Source organism: Saimiri boliviensis, chromosome 1, assembly GCF_048565385.1.
Source record: "Saimiri boliviensis isolate mSaiBol1 chromosome 1, mSaiBol1.pri, whole genome shotgun sequence".
NCBI classification, from domain to species: domain Eukaryota; kingdom Metazoa; phylum Chordata; class Mammalia; order Primates; family Cebidae; genus Saimiri; species Saimiri boliviensis.
Window position 1 is genome coordinate 79,615,209 of NC_133449.1, and position 19,234 is coordinate 79,634,442.

The following is a 19,234-nucleotide window of genomic DNA, read 5'->3' on the forward strand; positions in this document are numbered from 1 at the left end:
TCCTCTAATGAGAGCAGAAGGTTTAATCTACACCATACATACTCTGTTGAACCACAATAAATCCTTTTACTCAAGCAAAGAGTATAAGCAAAGTAACATTATTTGAACATTATCCTTAAAAATGGATATACATATATATGTATATATGTATACACAATTTTGTTAAGGTACATTTAAAAATATACATACATGTAATTAAACAAAGTGACATGACAAATAGGCATCTTTAAATCATTCCATTAATCACATCATATAAACAATATTTGTATTGATAGGAATCAAGGAAACACTTATCCAAAAAACTGAGTGACTATTACATTTTTTATTTTTAAGTTTCTCAATTTATTTATTTATTTATATTTTTGCTAATAACTGTGTAAGCAACATTAAGAAGACAGATGAATGTTACAAATGAAATTAGCATATGTCTGGCAGCACCGTGATGTACTTGGTATATTTATCATTTGTTTTGATTATTTGGTTTGCATGTTCTTATTTATCCTTACTATAAGAGACAGGATATGGTTAACCACATGACTTTAAGATACAATAAGAAAACACAACAAAAATCTGCCACCTATTTTTCCTGTATCTGTTATCTCTGGAATTCCATTTTGGGGGATGAGAACTCAATGCTCTTAAAATAGAACAAAGATGAATTACAGTGAATAGAATAAATTTACTTCTAGCATTTTTGGTAAAGATATAAATGTAAGACTTACTGCAAAATTTTAGCAAACTGTGATATATCTATAAACTATTCTGTATTTATACACATAAAATATAATGTATTCTAAATAATTTGAAATAGTTTGAAATAAGTCATTCTTTTTCTTGAGATTCATATTCTAGAATAATTATGTTAGTTATCAAAGTAGCTAGGTAAATAATCCTGAGAAACAAAATGCCATAATTCAACATTCCAGGTGTATGTTGCCTATGACTGAGGCATGGTAATTCTCCACTTACCAGAGCAAGAAATTCCCAGGAGCGTGAGGAATAGAGACACAGTTCAACAAGAGCAGAAGAAAAAAACCAGGGGACCCATTCAGGCAAAGTTGGCTTAGAGATTGTGCCCAGTGGGTTAAGCCCTGTGCCCTAGATCCCTTCATTACTCCAGAAAGCACTGCAACCAACGAGTCTAATCATGTAGACAGAGGGCAGTTGCCAGGATGCAAGGAGCAACCTTCCCTAGAGTCGAGCAAAAGAAGCTGGTCATCTGAGAGGTGTCCATCATTTATCCTGGGGATGAAACTTCTGGATACAATCATGGTAGGATGACACCATCTCCATCAATAGATGAGGATTCAGGGCAGGCTTTCAAGCTAATAATAACACAGGAACTGAAGTTAGGTAATACAAGAAAAAACAGACATAAGCCTAATGTCTCAGGAAATCGACCCAAAAAGTATAACACTTTCTCCCAGGAAATTAACACTGCTACTCATAGCATAATGCTGAATGATTTCTCCAAAAACTTCAAATTAAAGGATATTTTAGATAAGAACTTGATGAAACTATATTAATAAAAGCTATGATTGTAGGCTTAAGGAAGCAGAGGATGTAAATTGTGTAATCGTTGTAGTTACCTGCACCCACCTATTATAGACAGAACATGGTATACAGAATAGAGTACAAGTCATAGATTCGGCTTTCCAATCTTAGCTTTTGCCAATAATTGCATTGCTTTGCGAAAGCTAAAGCCAGTATGAGCCACAATTCCCCCATTTATAAAATGAAAATGAGGAATTCAGTCAGGATGATCTCTAGGATCTCTCAAAAATTCCATGCTTTATACATTCCTGGTAGATTTCCTGAAACAATAAGCCTCATCTCTATTTTTTTCTTTTCTCACCTATCTTGTAGTCATGTCACTATTCATTACTATATATAAGCTGATTTTCCTAAATCACTTGTCTTTTAAAGATTAGCAGCTCTCTTACTCTTTCCACAGCATCCTTAAGGAAGTTGATCATATCAAACAGTGATGAGTCACTACGGCAATTCTAAACGAGGAGAAACGGAGCATCCAGCAGCGAAGTTGGATAAGAAATAGTCTCCAAAAGGATAAAAGTAAGCTTGGCAAAATCATTGTTTTGTACCTGCTTCCAATACATTTGCAAAGGGGTGTTAATGAAAAATGAGAGTGATGTTCCCATCACACATTTTTGGATTACTGTGCAGCAACATCAATTGGAAACCTAATGAAACAGAGACCACCTACAGAGGAGGAATACTGTGTTCCTCTGTCTTCCTGCATCCAATTTACCAACGGACTCTAAGGAACAAGCTGCTGGTTTGTTTGCAGCCTTCATACTGATTAGTCATACATTTAACATTGATAATTGGCAGTGCTAGTTTCCACTATCTTTCACCATTAAAAGAACATTGTAAAGCATTACAATTGTGTGGTAATCGTAACAGGTAACAGGCACATTTTCTTCTACCCAGGTGATCTTAAAATTCTAGCACTGATATCATCCCAGGATGGTGGGCTGTTTGAATTAGAATAAGTCCCAGATGAACTAATTGGTTATTCCTTTATTTAATTGTTTCCATTGACTAAGGGAATATGCTATGCATTCATCAAATAGAACTTCTCCTAATCAGGGAAATAGCAATAAGAAACTTAGTAGGTGAGTTCCCACAAAGCATATCAGGGACTACGTAAAGAGCTGATGTTCCAAATGGAAGTGTTCTGTTCTTTGTTTTTGCACCTGTTCAAACTGGCATCTGGTATTAGGCTTGTGACTAGTCAAACATTACTACTTTCTGTCAAGCTGGCTGGGAGAAACAAAAGAAAGAGAATACAGTATAAAATATTAGTTCATCCTTGTGTGTCATTTTGTGACTGCATTTTCCTTGTCAGCCTCCCTCCCTGTACTTATCTTCAAATGAGTTTATTCTTTTTTTTTTTTTTTTTTTTTTTTTTCAAATTTGAGTTTTAGAAGCCATCTGGCATTCATTCTGATTCCTACATTACAGCTCTCCATAAGTCAGTCTGCTGACTGCCTGTCAGGTTATAGAATTAAGTTTAAGATTTTCCTAATTCATTGTGAGGTTCTTCATGGATTTGATCTATTATATCTTCCTGAGCCTGTCCAGTTGTAGATTCCTGCATGTGATTTATGTCTAACAGGTGTTAGTTTGCTACAGCTTTCTAAATATTGGCTTCACAATGCAAGGGAGGCTTGGGAAGACACTAGAACTCAAAATTGTATTGCTATACAACTGGAGAATGGCCTCCCTGCTGAAATTTAGTGTTGCAGAACTATTTATTAAGCTAAAAAGATTGATGTTTCAATATATGGAAAAGTAAAGAAGCTCAAATTCCATCATCAACTCACCAGTTGAGCCTATATATATGTGGCTCTCAGAATACAGTGTATTATTTAACAGGTGGGACAACTAGGTGAGTTTAAAAATACAAATTTACCCCTTACTATGAATTACTGCAAATTTGAGTGTTTTTTTCTAATGTTTTGCTTTTAAGCTGAATGCCTCTATATAATTTTTGTTTTCCTCGTATAAAGTTAAAATGCCTAATGGAAACCTAGGCATTGTTAGGGAGAGAAAAAGAAAGATTTCTTTTAAAGACTGTATCTAGTAAAGCATTTTAAAATTCATTATTATACTTTTGAAAGATATATATAGCATTGAAGAAAACAGAATAAGAAATGAAGTTAATATAATAATGAATGTCCATATAAGTCTGACACCATTACAAATTTTTATTTCTTATGCTAAATGCATTTTAATAAAATTTCTAGATAGAGATATGGTGAGTTCCATAGTTTTTAGCTTGGGCCATTTGTCTTATCTTTGCATGAATGACATAATACTTAATGTTTATTAAACCCATAAAATCTTTAGCCTCATATTGGTTTTCTGTGTGATATATATAGTGCTCTTTAGTTTTAAGCTACTCTGTGCTTCATATTTATACCTCACTTTAGCTACAGTAAGAAAATTGTTACATTCATATTACAGATGAATAGGCCAAGATACAGGGAGATTAAGGCACTTGCCTGTGGTCACACTGAGAGTTAATCAACATTAAAATGCGCAGCTCTGAGTTCCCAGGCCACTGCTCAGCCTCTGGAGCAGTGCCACTTTGCACTATAAATTGTTTGGATAATTTTAAAAATTTATAATGTGCTCATCAATTTGCATATCTGAGTATGAATTACAAACATTAAAATTGGCTACAACTCCTCATCAACCAATTATTAACAAGAAGCACCTAAAAGGTCAAAGTCATAAAATACCAAAGTAAACAGATATGTGTGCACCTTTTGCTAAGCACCAGCCATACAATCCAACATGTATTCATTATATTTTTGACCTTATGAAACAGTTTAAACCTTGGTTTATTCATTGTAGTTGACCTTGAATTATTAGGAGAAACTAAAGTGATATTTTAAAAAATTGCTTTCATATAATTCAGACATAATATGATCTTTAGCTAACAAATATTTTGGGAGTTACATATAGATGTCAATATTGAGATATCATGTAGTCAATTGGAAATTGGTACTATTAAAAGAAAAAAGTACTATATATTTAAAAAGCTATTCAGCATTATAACATGTATTAAGCACTGACTAAATACATTCTGTTTGAAGAATTTCTTAATTTCTAATGGCATTTCTTCTACGATAAGACATTTTCTACAATTTTATACCTTCAGCTGTTGTTCTCTTTCTTTGTCCCATTATGGTTCAATTGTTTGGCTTCTCACAGCCAGCCTTAATGGGGCAATTAACCATATAGCATTGATGAAAATACTAACTCAGGAAAATTGTCAAAAGAACATAGAAAATTCAGAATCTTTTTTAAAAGGCTAGCTGTCTCACTGAAAACTGTAATTAAAGTATGTGTGATTTTGCTTGTGTGTTTGTTACACAATTCTCCTGGGCTAGAGTTAAAGAAAATGTGGGCCCCTACAGTAGACTGTAATGGGAAAGTACGTTTATTCTCTAGTCAGTGATAATAAAGCATAACTCCTTGGGGAGGGACTTTTTCCCTACGGTATTCGCACTACCTTTCTTTTAAATGCTGCTAAATGTGAAATTAGTGTGTCCCTTAAAGTGCATAAGATTAATTGTTAGTAATTGAAAACAGTTTGGGGGCTAATTATATAAAAATTGATATTAAAAGAATACTACCAGATGGACTGAATTTTACAGTTTGCATTTAGTTTTCAAATTACATGAGTTGAAAGGTAGTGGTAAGAAACAATAAAAATCCATTCAGAGCTGCTAAAGCAAATTAAGGTTTACTAGTCTTTGAAAGACAAATGAGTCAAATGCTGTAATATAGGGAAATCAGTAAAAATGGGTCTAAAATTATAGAATTAAAATATCAAAAATCATAAGCTTGTATGGGTTGACCACATTTTGTGTAGGTGATCTGATTTTCCCTGTATACCTGACTTGTTAAGGTACAGCAAACCAGGAAACTAGGGCCTTTCTTAGAAAAATGTAAGTTATGATAATTTGAAAGAAAGAGAAGGGAAAGGAAGGAAGGAAGGAAGGAAGGAAGGAAGGAAAAAGGAAGGAAGGAAGGATTGGTTTGATATGTTGTGTATGTTTGTCTTCTACAAATGGGTTGAAATGTAATCCCCAATGTTAAAGGTGGGGCCTCATGGGAGGTTTGTGGGTCATGGGGCAGATCCCTTATAAATAGCTTGGTGCCATCCTCACAGTAATGAGTGAGTTCTCTCCTCTACGTTTTCACGTGAGATCTGGTTGTTTAAGAGTCTGAGACTTTCCCATTCTCTCTCTTGCTCCTGCTCATGCCATGTGTAACGCTCACCCCCACTTCACCTTCCACCATGATTGTAAGCTTCCAGAGGCCTTGCCAGGAGCAGATGCCAGCATCGTGCTTTCTGTACAGCCTGTAAAACCATGAGCCAAAACAAACTTCGTTTTCTAAGTTTTGAAGGCGAGTAGGTAATTAGCCAGGTGAACGAGGAAATAATAGTGTTCGAAACAAGAAATCTACCTTTCACCTTCTGGAATTATTCATATATTTCATGAGTTAATCTTAAATTAGGTCTTTTCTGGGTTTCTTTAGAAAGCATTTTATTTATTGATATATTTATTTATTTAGAGACAGAGTCTCACTCTTTCTCCCAGGCTAGAGTGCAGTGGTAAGATCACAGCTCACTGTGGCCTGCATCTCCCAGGCTCAACCAATCCTCCCACTTCAGCCTCTAGAGTAGCTGGAACTAAAGGTGCACATGGAGTCAGTGTCCCACTGTGTTTGCTGCCAAGCTGGTCTCAAACTCCTGGACTCAATCAGTCCTCCTACCTCAACCTCTTAAATTGTTAGGACTACAGTTGTGAGCCACTGTACTCTGACTAGAAAGCATTTAACAAGAGCTTCTACAGTGGATCGATTTACACCTGATGTTTTGGTATTAATACTGAGTAAAGCCAATGACTTCTGGACTCCTGAGGAAAACTATTTGAATATTGAAAGGAGACCTATACTTAAATTAAGAGTAACATTCCAAGTCAGAAATGGCAACAATAGACAGATCTAGATAATATACAGGTATGGATTAATTAAAGTATTATTCATTCAAATAGTCGAGTACTTCATTACTAGAATTTAATTGAATCAAAGGATGCTTATATTACAAACAAAGTTTTTACTCTGGAAGAAATAACTTTTTAAGGGAAAAATGCTTATCTATCATTTTGTACACTAGCATTAGCATTTGCTAGTTCAAATCTAATAAAGCCCTCTCCATGAATGCACCATTAATAAAATCTTCAAAATGGCTTCTCTCAACATTTTCTTTTTGATTTTTCATGATTTAATTAGAAACATCTTTAAAAAGGCTGGTTTTACTATGGTAGTATCACATCTGCATTTTCAGCAGTATGCTGTTTAATCACAACGGGTTATAAAGTGAAACTCCCAGTACTTATTGTATTATCTAGTAGAACCCACACATTTTGTATTTTTAGTGCCCCTGAGTCATCATCTTATATTTGTTCATCAACATTTTAACTGCCCCTCTTAAAAAAATGTAATTTGTTAAGTTAATTTTCTAAACTTGTTATCCTTTTATTTTTTTTCAAAGTGATGACATTTTATATGCCTTTGATATGCTTCATCCTGCACCTGAACCCTTTTCTCTAATGAGATTTATTTATTTCTCTTTTTCTACTTTATATTAACTTTTGCTATTTTTGTTTAGAGATTTCAAACTAAACTCTTCAAAGATTTTATGATCCTCAGTAAAAATGAGTTAGCTATTTTATGCCACATCACTGGATAGTTTTAGAATATATGTAAATGCTATGGTGATAATGTTAAAATTTGTAGTGTAAGATTAATCTAGGAAAAAATGAAATATATATTATGTATACATATAAATTTAAATATACACATAAAGTAGGTGTTGGGATTTTTGGCAGCAAAATTTTTTCTTTCAAGTTATTTACAAAGGACAGATTTCTTTTTCTAATAGAGACTAATCCTCAGATTTAAAATATTGTCTTAAATTGACAAATAATTGTATATATTCATAGGGTACATAGTGATGTTTCAATACATATAATGTATAGTGATCAGATCAGGGTAACTGGCATATCCATCTTCTCAAACATTTATCATTTCTTTGTGTAAGGAGTTGGATTTTTTTTTTTTTAAGACTCAAAAATTTTGTGGGTATAAGTGCTGGCTTGAGAGTTTTTATTCACTGTTCTTTGTCTGGAACAGAATCAAATAGGTGTAAATTGGATCAAAAACCTGTTGAAGAACTAGGGCTGTTTCCCCATCCTACCCTCCCTTTTTTCCCTTCCTTCCTTCCTTCCTTCCTTCTTTGCTTCCTTTACTCATTCTTCCCTCCCTGTTTTCTTTCTCTCTTCTCTTAAATTGCAAAGAAAAAGGGAGATCAAATTATTTAGATAAACATGTATAGTTAATTACTGTAAGTCCCCTTAAAAGCAGGAGCTGATTCTTAGCATCCTCCACCATTCCTAGCACAGTGTCTTCATCGCTGTCTACATTACATGGAATAATAACATAGAGCATGGGTTCAAGGATCCAGCTGCCATGGTTTCAGCTCTAGTCCTCTCTTATTAGATGTTTGGCTGTGGGTGAGTTACTGGACCTGCCTTTACTCTGAAAAATCTAATAATAATACCATTCCACTTATACAGTTGTATGAATTAAATATGGCATTTAAGGTCTTTAGAACTTCTGACACATAATAAAAATTTAATAATTGTTAACTAACTGATTGTAATATACTAATATTATTAACTAAATGAACAACAGAAAATACAGTAATATTACTGTTACAGTTTTTGTTTTGTTTTGCTAGCAAGATATATTCTTTTTCTTTTTTTGTGTGTGTCTTTTAAATTTAATTTATACAACCAGCACTTCTTTATTTATTCATTGAATTATTCTTGTATTCAAAGGCATTATTCTCCAGATTTCAGAAACAATACTAGATTCTGGAGACTTAAAAGTAAATTAAAAACACATGGCCCTTTATTAATATGAGAGCTAAGTAGGGCTCCTCAGCTAAACAATAAAACACAATGCAGTGTTCCTAAGTGTTATAACTGGAGTGGTGGGGGGTGCTACAGAGTTGGAGGGTACACACCCAACCCAGGATGAGAAATACACCTGGTAGGGACCCCCAGCAGGTGATAGCAATATTATCCGATTGGAGAATACTCTGCCTTGCCACTCTCTGACTTTCTAACTCCAAAAACATGTCCCTCCCTCATTTTAACAGGCCCCTGAAGATTCACAAATTGGGTTATTTGAACCCGCAAAAAAGGATGGGGCCTCAATAATCTATATACTTACAAAGCACTTCAGTCGATTTTAAAGCAAGAGTCTGAACACTGAGCAATAACTATTAAGCAAAACGGACAAGAGTAACAAGTCAAGAAATACTGGATTAAATCTCAGTGCTGCTACAGCATATCCAAATTACAACCAAAGTGGTACAACATCCCAATATTCCATGAAAGAAAAGACCTTTCAGGTTGGATGCATTTCAGAGAGATATTAATCCTGGATAGGATAATTAATCAATATCATAACCTTCTATTCAGTAGCACATCTAAGCCATGCTGGAAAGACCCAACTATTCTATTTTAAAAGACTTCCAGAGAAGGGGGTTTTATGGCATTCCTTGTTGACGCTTTTTAATAATTTTAATGTTAATTCTTATCCCATTCTTGGACAAGGTTAGGAACTTTGTCTCTTTTGCTCCTGTATTTCATTTTTTGCAGAGTTTTCACCCTCAAAACGCCATCTAATTCTCTCTGAACTTCTTAGCTCCTCTCTGTTATGCTACCCCATTCTCAAATTCTATGTTTGGAAAATATGTGGAGCTCATATTCACTAAAATCATGCAACTTGCTAGGTGTGGTGGCTCATGCCTGTAATTCCAGCACTTTGGGAGGCTGAGGTGGGCAGATCACTTGAGGTTAGAAGTTCAAGACCAGCCTGGCCAACATGGCAAAACCCTGCCAGTACTAAAAACACAAAAAATTAGGCATGGTGGCACACACCTGTAACCCCAGCTACTTGGGAGGCTGGGGTTACAGGTGCATGCCTGTAGGAGAATTGCTTGAACCCAGGAGGCAGAGGTTGCAGTGAGCCGAGATTGCGCCACTGCACTCCAGCCTGGGCAAAAGAGTAAAAGTCTGTCTCAAAATAAATGAATTAAATTAAATTAAAACATACAATAATTATAAGCTTCAAAGGATCATGTCTCTCAAGGAACATTTGTGTTTGAAGGTAAGAAAGGCTTTTTTAAAAATACAAATATATTTTGGAATTTTAGACAGGAGACATTGGATGAGGTGCAACTGAACTTTCTAGCTGTTCCTTAACAACTATTCTGTTTGGCTATGATTGGCAACTAATGCTTCATTTGTGGGTATTTAATTACTAGGATAATTCCTTTTATAATCCCTACTAGTTCTAGTTTGAGTGTATAGCTCATATGATGAGAACTCCATGCTTTAATTGTTTCTGACCTATGGGGAAGAAAAATGCAATTGTCCACAATAGTTTTTAAAGTCAATTTTTACTCTTTATCTATGGCAGAATAATAACTTACCACCGCTTAAATAGTGCCTTTCATCCTTAGACCTCAAGACACTTCAACATTGTTCCTTTACATTATTTGAGTGCATATGTTTTGGAAGAAGGGACAAACTGAACAACATATAATACATGGTTAGCTACACTAATTTGTTTTGTTTTCTTTCTTTCTTTCTTTCTTTCTTTCTTTCTTTCTTTCTTTCTCTCTCTCTCTCTCTTTCTTTCTTTCTTTCTTTCTTTCTTTCTTTCTTTCTTTCTTTCTTTCTTTCTTTCTTTCTTTCTTTCTTTTTCTTTTTCATAATGAGTCTTACTTGGTCTCCCAGGCTAGAGTGCAGTGACACAAACTCAGCTCACTGCAACCTCTGCCTCCTGGGTTCAAGCTATTCTTCTGCCTCAGCCTCCCATGTAATTGGGATTACAGGTGCCCACCACTGCACCTGGCTAATTTTTGTATTTTTAGTAGAAATGGGGTTTCACCATATTGGCCAGGCTGGTCTCAAACTCCTGACCTCAGGTGATTCGTCCATCTCAGCCTCCCAAAGTGCCGGGATTACAAGTGTGAACCACCGCCCCTGGCCTTGTTTTCTTTAACAAATGCAAAATGAATAGCACTACTAAAAAGCCAGATAATATCTTGAAGATAAACTCTTTTGAAAGTAGATTATTCTAAACAGATGTGTTTAATGTAATTTTAGAATTTTTTATTCCTGTATATACAAATCCCAGATTTGATTAACTAATACTGAATTTTTGGCTTCTATTTTATCAGATACAGAAACAATCAACTTGCTTGTACACAGAAAAAATGGCTTTAATAAATAGTAAAACTATAGCTTTTAAAGGCTTTATTGCCTTCCAAATTTTATGAGTAAATTTTGTGGAAAACTATATAAATAGAGCATAATTATTTTGAAAATAGGAGCCTTTGTTATTAGTCATCTAACTGTCATGAGTATATGAAGCACCCTGCTGAATAAACAAAAGACTGAAAAAAGTTACCTGTAGAGAGTTTTTGCTATTGAAAGAATAAAAACTAAAGCAATGGGGCGAACTTCTGTTCATAGATGCAAATACTGAATGCTAAAGCTGGCTGAGAAAAAAATCGCTTTAGTCTGATAACCGGATTACTTAGAACAAAAATAGAGAAAATTAAGAACTAAAAAGCAGAAAATTAAGGTGGAATGCAGTTCAAAGAGTAAGTAGATGATGTAGGCTTTCATTTTCTTCTCCCCCTGTGTCCAGCTAATTAAAATTACAATCAAAATGAAAGAGTCTAAACTTGTAAATATCTTTAGCTAATGATTTTGTCTTTTTAATCATCTTCACATTCAAAGTCTTCTGTTATTCATTTAGTTCTTTATAATAAAATGAAATTATTTTCCCCTGTAAAAATCCTTATTTTAATTTGCCTTATCCGCTTCACTTTATATTATATATTCTCTAGTTCTTATTTATCTTTCTCTCTGTATGTCATATTTTTTCAATTTTTACTTTGAACATACTTTGCAGAAGACAAAATCTATATTAGTGTAGAGTTTATATTTTATTTTAAAATTTAAGCGCTGATCCAAATACAATGCTCCTAAGCTCTGTCACACACAAAAATGCTCATTATACCTTATAAAATTAAGCTTTCAAAATTTAAGTAGATTCAATTTCCTACTATAAATATTTTGTATTGCATTAAACATTAGGAAAAGTCTTTATATTCCAAAGCAAAATCACAGCTAAAGAGCCTGCTGATCCATGAAAACTTTGCTTTTTGTCTATGTTTACAAACGTATATGTTTCAAGTTGTCCTGGAATAAGAGTATTTTGGGGATCCAAAAAACTTAAGGCACCTAAGAACCATGAAGTTCACCGTGGTGGAAACCTTTAAGTAACCAGGTCCAGTACACATTAATTAATTGGTCACTGCCATCCACATCCTTTACTGGAGGACTTGTATCCAAACCTGGAGGTCAGATCTGGGCTTTACACAGCATCCTGTGTCTCTCTTGATCAGTTTCTGCTCTAACTGCTTCGAGGGCTACTTTATTTTCCTCCTTGTTAGTGCTAAAATGTAATTTAAACCCTGGACTCAAAGTGTGGTTCTTGGGGCAGAAACAGTCACACCCCCTGGGAGCTTGTTGAAAATGTAGAATTCCAGGCATCTCATCAGATGTACAGTATTGTATCAGAATCATGTACACATTAAAAGTTGAGAGTATTATTTGATGAAATCACCTCTAAGCACTCAAGATATACTTCTACTCCTTTTTTTTTTTTTTTTCTTTTCCTCTGTACTTCTCCAACCTCCACTCATGAACGGACAGTATATAATGTCTAATGTGGAAATGAGAAGATTGGCTTTCACACCTTACCAACACAGTATTTGGCCTATGATGGAATTTCCCATGACTCAGGTCCCTTCTTGATAAGCTAGCTAGAATGTCTAAAGCATTTAGCCTGATTTAGGTGGTGATAATGATGTGCCAACTAAGGCCAACCTGTTGGCCAACAATGCCTACCTCCTGGATGAGGAACCAGCATGGGCCAGCCACACCTAAGACCAAGCACAAGGGCAATAAAGGCACGTTCTGGGGCTAAGGGAGTGTACTTCTGCTCTCTATAGCCAAGGATGGATGCTCCTAGCAGGTATACATATCTCTATGCCATCTGTGATATCCAAGTTTACTCCCAGAAACACTTTGACTGATAAAGGAGGAATCTAGCACTGTGTTTCCAGCATTCTTTCTCATTCATTCATTCCATAAACACGTAGGATGATGTTTTCATCCTATCTCTCTGATAACTTATTTTCAATATCTTTTTCAGCCATTTTCTTCTATCCACCCTTGAAATGTTTGAATTCCTCAAGTCAACCCCTTCTTTACTCACTTGATCTATTGTCTAGATTCCATTCTCTGTGCAGTCTGGTGGCTTCAGTGACCATCTACATGCCAACTACTCCCATTTCTGCCTCTAGCCCAGGTCTTTCTTCCTTTCTCAAAACCCCTATATCTTGCGCTCATTTTAAAGGTCACTTAGATGTCTCACAAGCATCTCATTCTCAATATGTTCAATAGTAAACTCATAATTTTCCATTCCAAACCAGTTTTTTCTCTGATGTTCATCGATGCAGTAAATAATTCAACTCTGTTTTCAGCTATTCTTATCTTACCTCATAGCCAATTAATCAGCAAGCCTTACTGATTTTATTTTCTGTCTTTTGAATCCTTCTACTCTTCCTGTTTCTATTACTCCACCTGAGTCCAGGCATCATCATAGCTTACTCAGGTTTTTCAATAGCCTCTCAAATAGTGTTTCTGTATCTGCTCTAACATATGAAAAGCACAACTTATAGCCTTAGGAAAGTTCATTTCAAAATATCACTAGAGACATTCAGTGGGCTAGCTAGAAGTTAGCAAGAGTAGTTATCTAACTAGCTTCTTAACATCCCTGGTGCTTCTATGTTGATACCATAGCCACTGAAATGTTATATACCAAGCAATGCTATATATACTACAGTAAGTGATTATCCCCCTAAAATGGATCTATGCATGTCATTCTCCAGCTTGATGTCCCATAAACTCTTCGTATTTCCCTTAATCAAAATTCTTCCATTGACTCATTGACTTCAAGGTTCCCTAAGACTTGTCTCTTGCCTCACATATTAGAATCATTTCATTCCTCTCCATACTCCTATTCTTTACATTTAGTTTCTTGAAAATACTGTGTGTCTTCATGACTGGTACCCTCATATTTAGTATCCTTTCTTACCTAGCTCGCTCCTAACCATTTTTCAGATCTCAGATTAGTCACTTCCTATGAGACTTTATAGCTTACACTTTAAACTAGGTAAGGTCTAGGTAATATACTTTCTCATCAATTTGTATTTCTTTTTGTGATAGATGTTGCAAGTGTAACACAGTATATCTGCCTCTTCAGTAAGTTCCATCCTGGAAGGATTATGTTGCTTCTTGTTCACTACTTGTCTTAGTCTGTTTTCACACTGCTATAAAGAACTGTCAAGGAATGAGTAATTTATAAATAAAAGAGATTTAATTGACTCAAAGTTCTACATGGCTGGGGAGGCCTTGGAAACTTACAATTATAGAGGAAGGTAAAGAAGCAGTAAGTACCTTCTTCACAAGGCAGCAGGAGAGATAAAGAGAGAACGAAGCGGGAAGAGCCCCTTATAAAACCATCAGATCTCATCAGAACTAACTCACTATTACAAGAATAGCATGGGGGAAACCACCCCATGATTCAATCACCTCCCACCAGGTGTCTCCCTTGACACATGGGGATTACATTTGGAGATGAGATTTGGTTGGGAACACAGAACCAAACCACATTACTACTTTAGCTCCAGAAGTGCCTTATGTAAGTAGGTTATCAACAAATATTTCAAATGAAGAAAAAAGTACCAAAGGAATGAATAAGTAGAGTATACTAGGTTCTAAGGAGGCAGAAGAATCAGACATGACTCTGTGCCTGGCTGAGAGTTCTTTGAGCTCCATCACCCCACTGACTGCCAAGTTTGATATGGCTAGTGTGGCCAAACATCCTTTTCATCCTCCATTATTCCATATGAGCTCCACACAAAGTTATAGGCTTCAGAGGATTCTGGCATCTGGTGTAAATAGGTCTGCAGGAGTCCAGGAAGTATTTGTAAGTTTATGAGGTTCTCAAGTGTTGGATAGCTTTAACAAGTAGTACACTTTGCCATTTACCGAATTAGTACAGTAGGTTCAGTTGCCAATAATCTCTAAGAATACTTAATGACTAATTTTATCCAACTGATGAATGCCTTTTATACCAACTCATGACCCATGATTCAAGAAAGGTCGGAATAGGGAATGTCTAAAGCAGGCGTCCCCATACTTTTTACACAAGGGGACAGTTCACTGTCCCTCAGACCGTTGGAGGGCCACCACATACTGTGCTCCTCTCACTGACCACCAATGAAAGAGGTGCCCCTTCCTGAAGTGCGGCGGAGGGCTGGATAAATGGCCTCAGGGAGCCGCATGCAGCCCGAGGGCTGTAGTTTGGGGATGCCTGGTCTAAAGCCTGCAAGTGTTAAGTCCTCAGCAATGGTCACCTGCGTACAGCATTCTTTTCCATGAGTGGAGGCCTGGGTTAAGTTAGTAACAACTAGACGCACCTGATCAACCAAACTCATTTAACTTTTTAAAAATTCACAATAATCTGTATCTGAAGGCAGTTATCTTACAGCCAGAACAATTCCCAGTTCAACTACACTTTGGGAAGTGTGAGGATTAATCAGACTTTCTCCCATCACCTCAGACCATAGGTCCTGCTCAGAGTGGGTGCTTGTGTGATTCATTCTGTTGTGTTGAATATGTCCTTCAATATGTTCAGGGTTCCAATACATTACAAGTTATAGGAAAATGTGGTACTCAATATTTTGTAGCTCATTTATTCATCTTTTCATTAATGTTTCTAACATTACTGAAAACTGGTTAAATTCAGGCAAAATTTCTGTATCTGGTAATTCTCTCAACAAATTTTGAGTTTGCATTGTTTAAGGGACTAGACTAAGTGTTGGAGCTAAGGCAGAAAACAAAGCAGAAAAAAATCCAGTTTTATGGAGTCTATATACACTATTGAGGGGAGAGAGACAATAAGCAAAATAAACAAGTTACATTTATAGCTGTTAGAAGATAATAAGTCTAAGGGGGAAAAATCAAGCAAGCTAAGGGGTATGAGGTGTGGTGATAGAGAGCTACAATTTTAAATAGAGTTGACTGAGAGGTCTTTTGAAAAGAAGACATTTGTACCTGATGAAATGGACAGAGGGAGAATCCATCTGGAAGACACACTTTCCAGGCAGTGGGAGTTACCAGTACACAGCTTAGACAGGAACATGCCTGGGATGTTTAAGTAATAACAAGGAGACCATTGTTCCTGGAACAGTGAGCAAGAATAGTGGGAGATGATATTAGAGGGAAAAGAGATGGTGAGAGACATCATGTAGGGCCTTATAAAATATTAAGAAAACTGATTTGACTTGATTGAAGTGGGAAGCAATTGGAGGGATTCGAGCAGTAGAGTGACATGATATGATTTCCATAAAAAGTGTCTTAGCAGTGTTCATGTTGATAATAGAGGACCAAGAGTGGAAGCAGGAATCAGTTAAGATACTAGTTAGGAAACTATTTTCGTTAACTTCCCGGCTATGTGATTACATCTTCAGTGACAATTCTAAATGAACTGCTTTAGCTTATGCATTTTAAATCTTATTTTTCATATAGTGATGGACCTGGTAGAGATGGATTAAACTTAAACTAAATATGCTTAGCATAACTATTCTTGCCTTTCTAGAAGTGGTAGAATTTCCTTGTGGAACCTAAGAAATGTTAACAGCAGTTCTGTGGCTGGTAGATATAGTGTACCGCTGGGTTAAAGCATATAGCCATGTTTTGTATAGTGCAGAAAGGCTGTCACATTTTTTGTTATCATGCCATTCAGATAGTTTGGAAGCCTATGAGAGTCATTCATAGATTTATAATAGTTATTTCTTGAGTGTTTATTATTGGATAACACAGTTTTAGTTGCTTTAAGAAACAAAAATAAATTTAATACATGTTTGCAGCCTTAAGAAACTTATTTGTAATATGCCAATTAATCAACAAGCCTATTGATTCCATTTTCTGTCTTTTGGATTCTTCTACTCTTCCCATCTGTATTACTTCATCTGAGTCCAAGCATCATCATACCTTACTCAGGTTCTTCCATAGCCTTTCAAATAGTCTTTCTGTATCTGCTCTAATGTAAGGTAATTTCATGAGATAAGGTTAAAATGGAATAAGAATAGTTTTTGTGGGGAATTATAATTATTACCTTATAATAACATACCACATATGTATGATCTGATATAGTCTAATTTTCTAAAGTTTTATATAAAAAGTTACTATAATCAACTTGTTACAACAAATAATCTCACCAGATTTTATGCCTAACCATTATATATGGCAACAGAAATTGACCTTCAGTGTAGATATAGATTGCTCCTGCAAAAATAAAAGGCATAACTGTTAAAGAGTATCTATTGCTTGCAGGAGAGATTGGAAATATTCTCTGCAATGTTTTTTTTTGAGACGGAGTTTCGCTCTTGTTACCCAGGCTGGAGTGCAATGGCGCGATTTCGGCTCACCGCAACCTCCGCCTCCTGGGTTCAGGCAATTCTCCTGCCTCAGCCCCCTGAGTAGCTGGGATTACAGGCACGCATCACCATGCCCAGCTAATTTTTTGTGTTTTTAGTAGAGCCGGGGTTTCACCATGTTGACCAGGATGGTCTCAATCTCTTGACCTCGTGATCCACCCACCTCGGCCTCCCAAAGTGCTGGGATTACAGGCTTGAGCCACCGCGCCCGGCCCTTGCAATGTTTTCTTAAAGGTTAAATAAAAAAACAAACAGGGCCTGTACTAACAACATAAAGTAGCAACCTGGAGCAATTCATTTGGAATTTGTAGAGTTCAAAGTTAAGTTCTAAAATACCTTGAAATAGCTAAAATTTAATATAAAAATTTAATTTTAATAGAGACCAAATAATGAAAATGTTTCTAAGCATTAGTGAGTGATCTATATTTTGTTAATGTCATTTTAACATTTGATATAATAAATTTATAAGCACCAAACCACATCATACAAATTGATGCATGTACTACAAACATTTTTCATATATATCTATATATTTATATTTGCAAGGAAGATCATGGCTTCACCTGGGTATTACAATGCCTGGCCTGGTGCCTTTTCTGACTCATTTATAGAACTCAAAGTATAAAAGGATTAGAAGAATTGTCTATCTTGTCCTTCTGCCTGTCAATGCAGCATTCGGTCTGTAAAAACCAGCACTAATGAGTAACTCATCCACAATTTATAACTGGTCATATAAATTATGTTAAATAGCCTTTTAAATAATTATTACTCTAGATCAGGCTTACATAATCTTGTTTGGAAATGGTTAAAATGGTCCAGTTTCTTAAATGCTAGATTATTTTTAAATACGTATGTGCTGGCACTGAGCAAGTCTTTTAAAATGTAATACTCAGAATCTTTGACATCTTCCACAAAATATATAAGTCTAAAACAAATAACATATTATTTTGAGGGTTGTTTAAAAAATAGTTCATCAAGCCCTGGCAAGATCTTTTAAGACAGAGTAAACAAAGTATTTTTTTCCAGAGGAAATATTTTCTGTGACATTACAAAATAGCATTTGTCAAAATAAAATCTATTTGAACTCAAGGACTGAGTTCATAAGAAGGGCCCATGAAAAATGTAAGTACTACATTAATTAATGGTGTCAGTATTAAAATAATTAAACAATTTATGGTATTAGAACTATTCTAATGTCAGCCTAGATTAACTTGCATTCCCTTTATTAACAATTTCAATATTCTTCCATATAATTTTCAATTATAGATGATATCTCCTCTTGAAAATGATTACTATTACTTCTTATCTGGTATAGTCTTAATTGTATATAGTTCATACTCCCTCACTGAATCTCAAGTTAAATTAAAGCATCCTAAAGATGCATTTGATTGGTTTCAATGCTTCTTGGTTTTAAATTTCACAATTTTTAATTTTTGGCAAAAATGGCTTTTCAGTATGATTCAGTTTTGAAAAAACAGAAGTGCAAAACTAACATTCAGACTTTTACTTTTCATCTCCAATAAAAATACAAAATTAGATTTATCAGTAAAATCTTGGATTTAACCATTCAGAACCTATCCATATGATTGAAATCAAAAGAACATTTTAACATCTCTTTTGTGTCAACATGCACACTGGTGAATGCACCAAGCCAGAGTACTTGCCGGCAATGTTTTAGTCGAGGTAGGGAAACAGAACAAATGAAAAAGATGAAGCAGAACAATGAAACAAGTAAAAGCATAGATTCATAGAAACATCAAGTCAACCTATTATAAGGCAGTCTTCATGTAGTGTGAGATTAAGGATGGATTAAAATTAGGGTATTTTTAGGATGATTTTGGAGATGACTTTTGAGAAAGGTTTTGACAAAGTTTTAGTGTATGAATCAGCAGGTGGGGGTAGGAATTTCCAGAGAGAAGAGTAGGGTGAAGATATGGAAAGGAACAATTGTAATACAGGTCAAGAAAATAC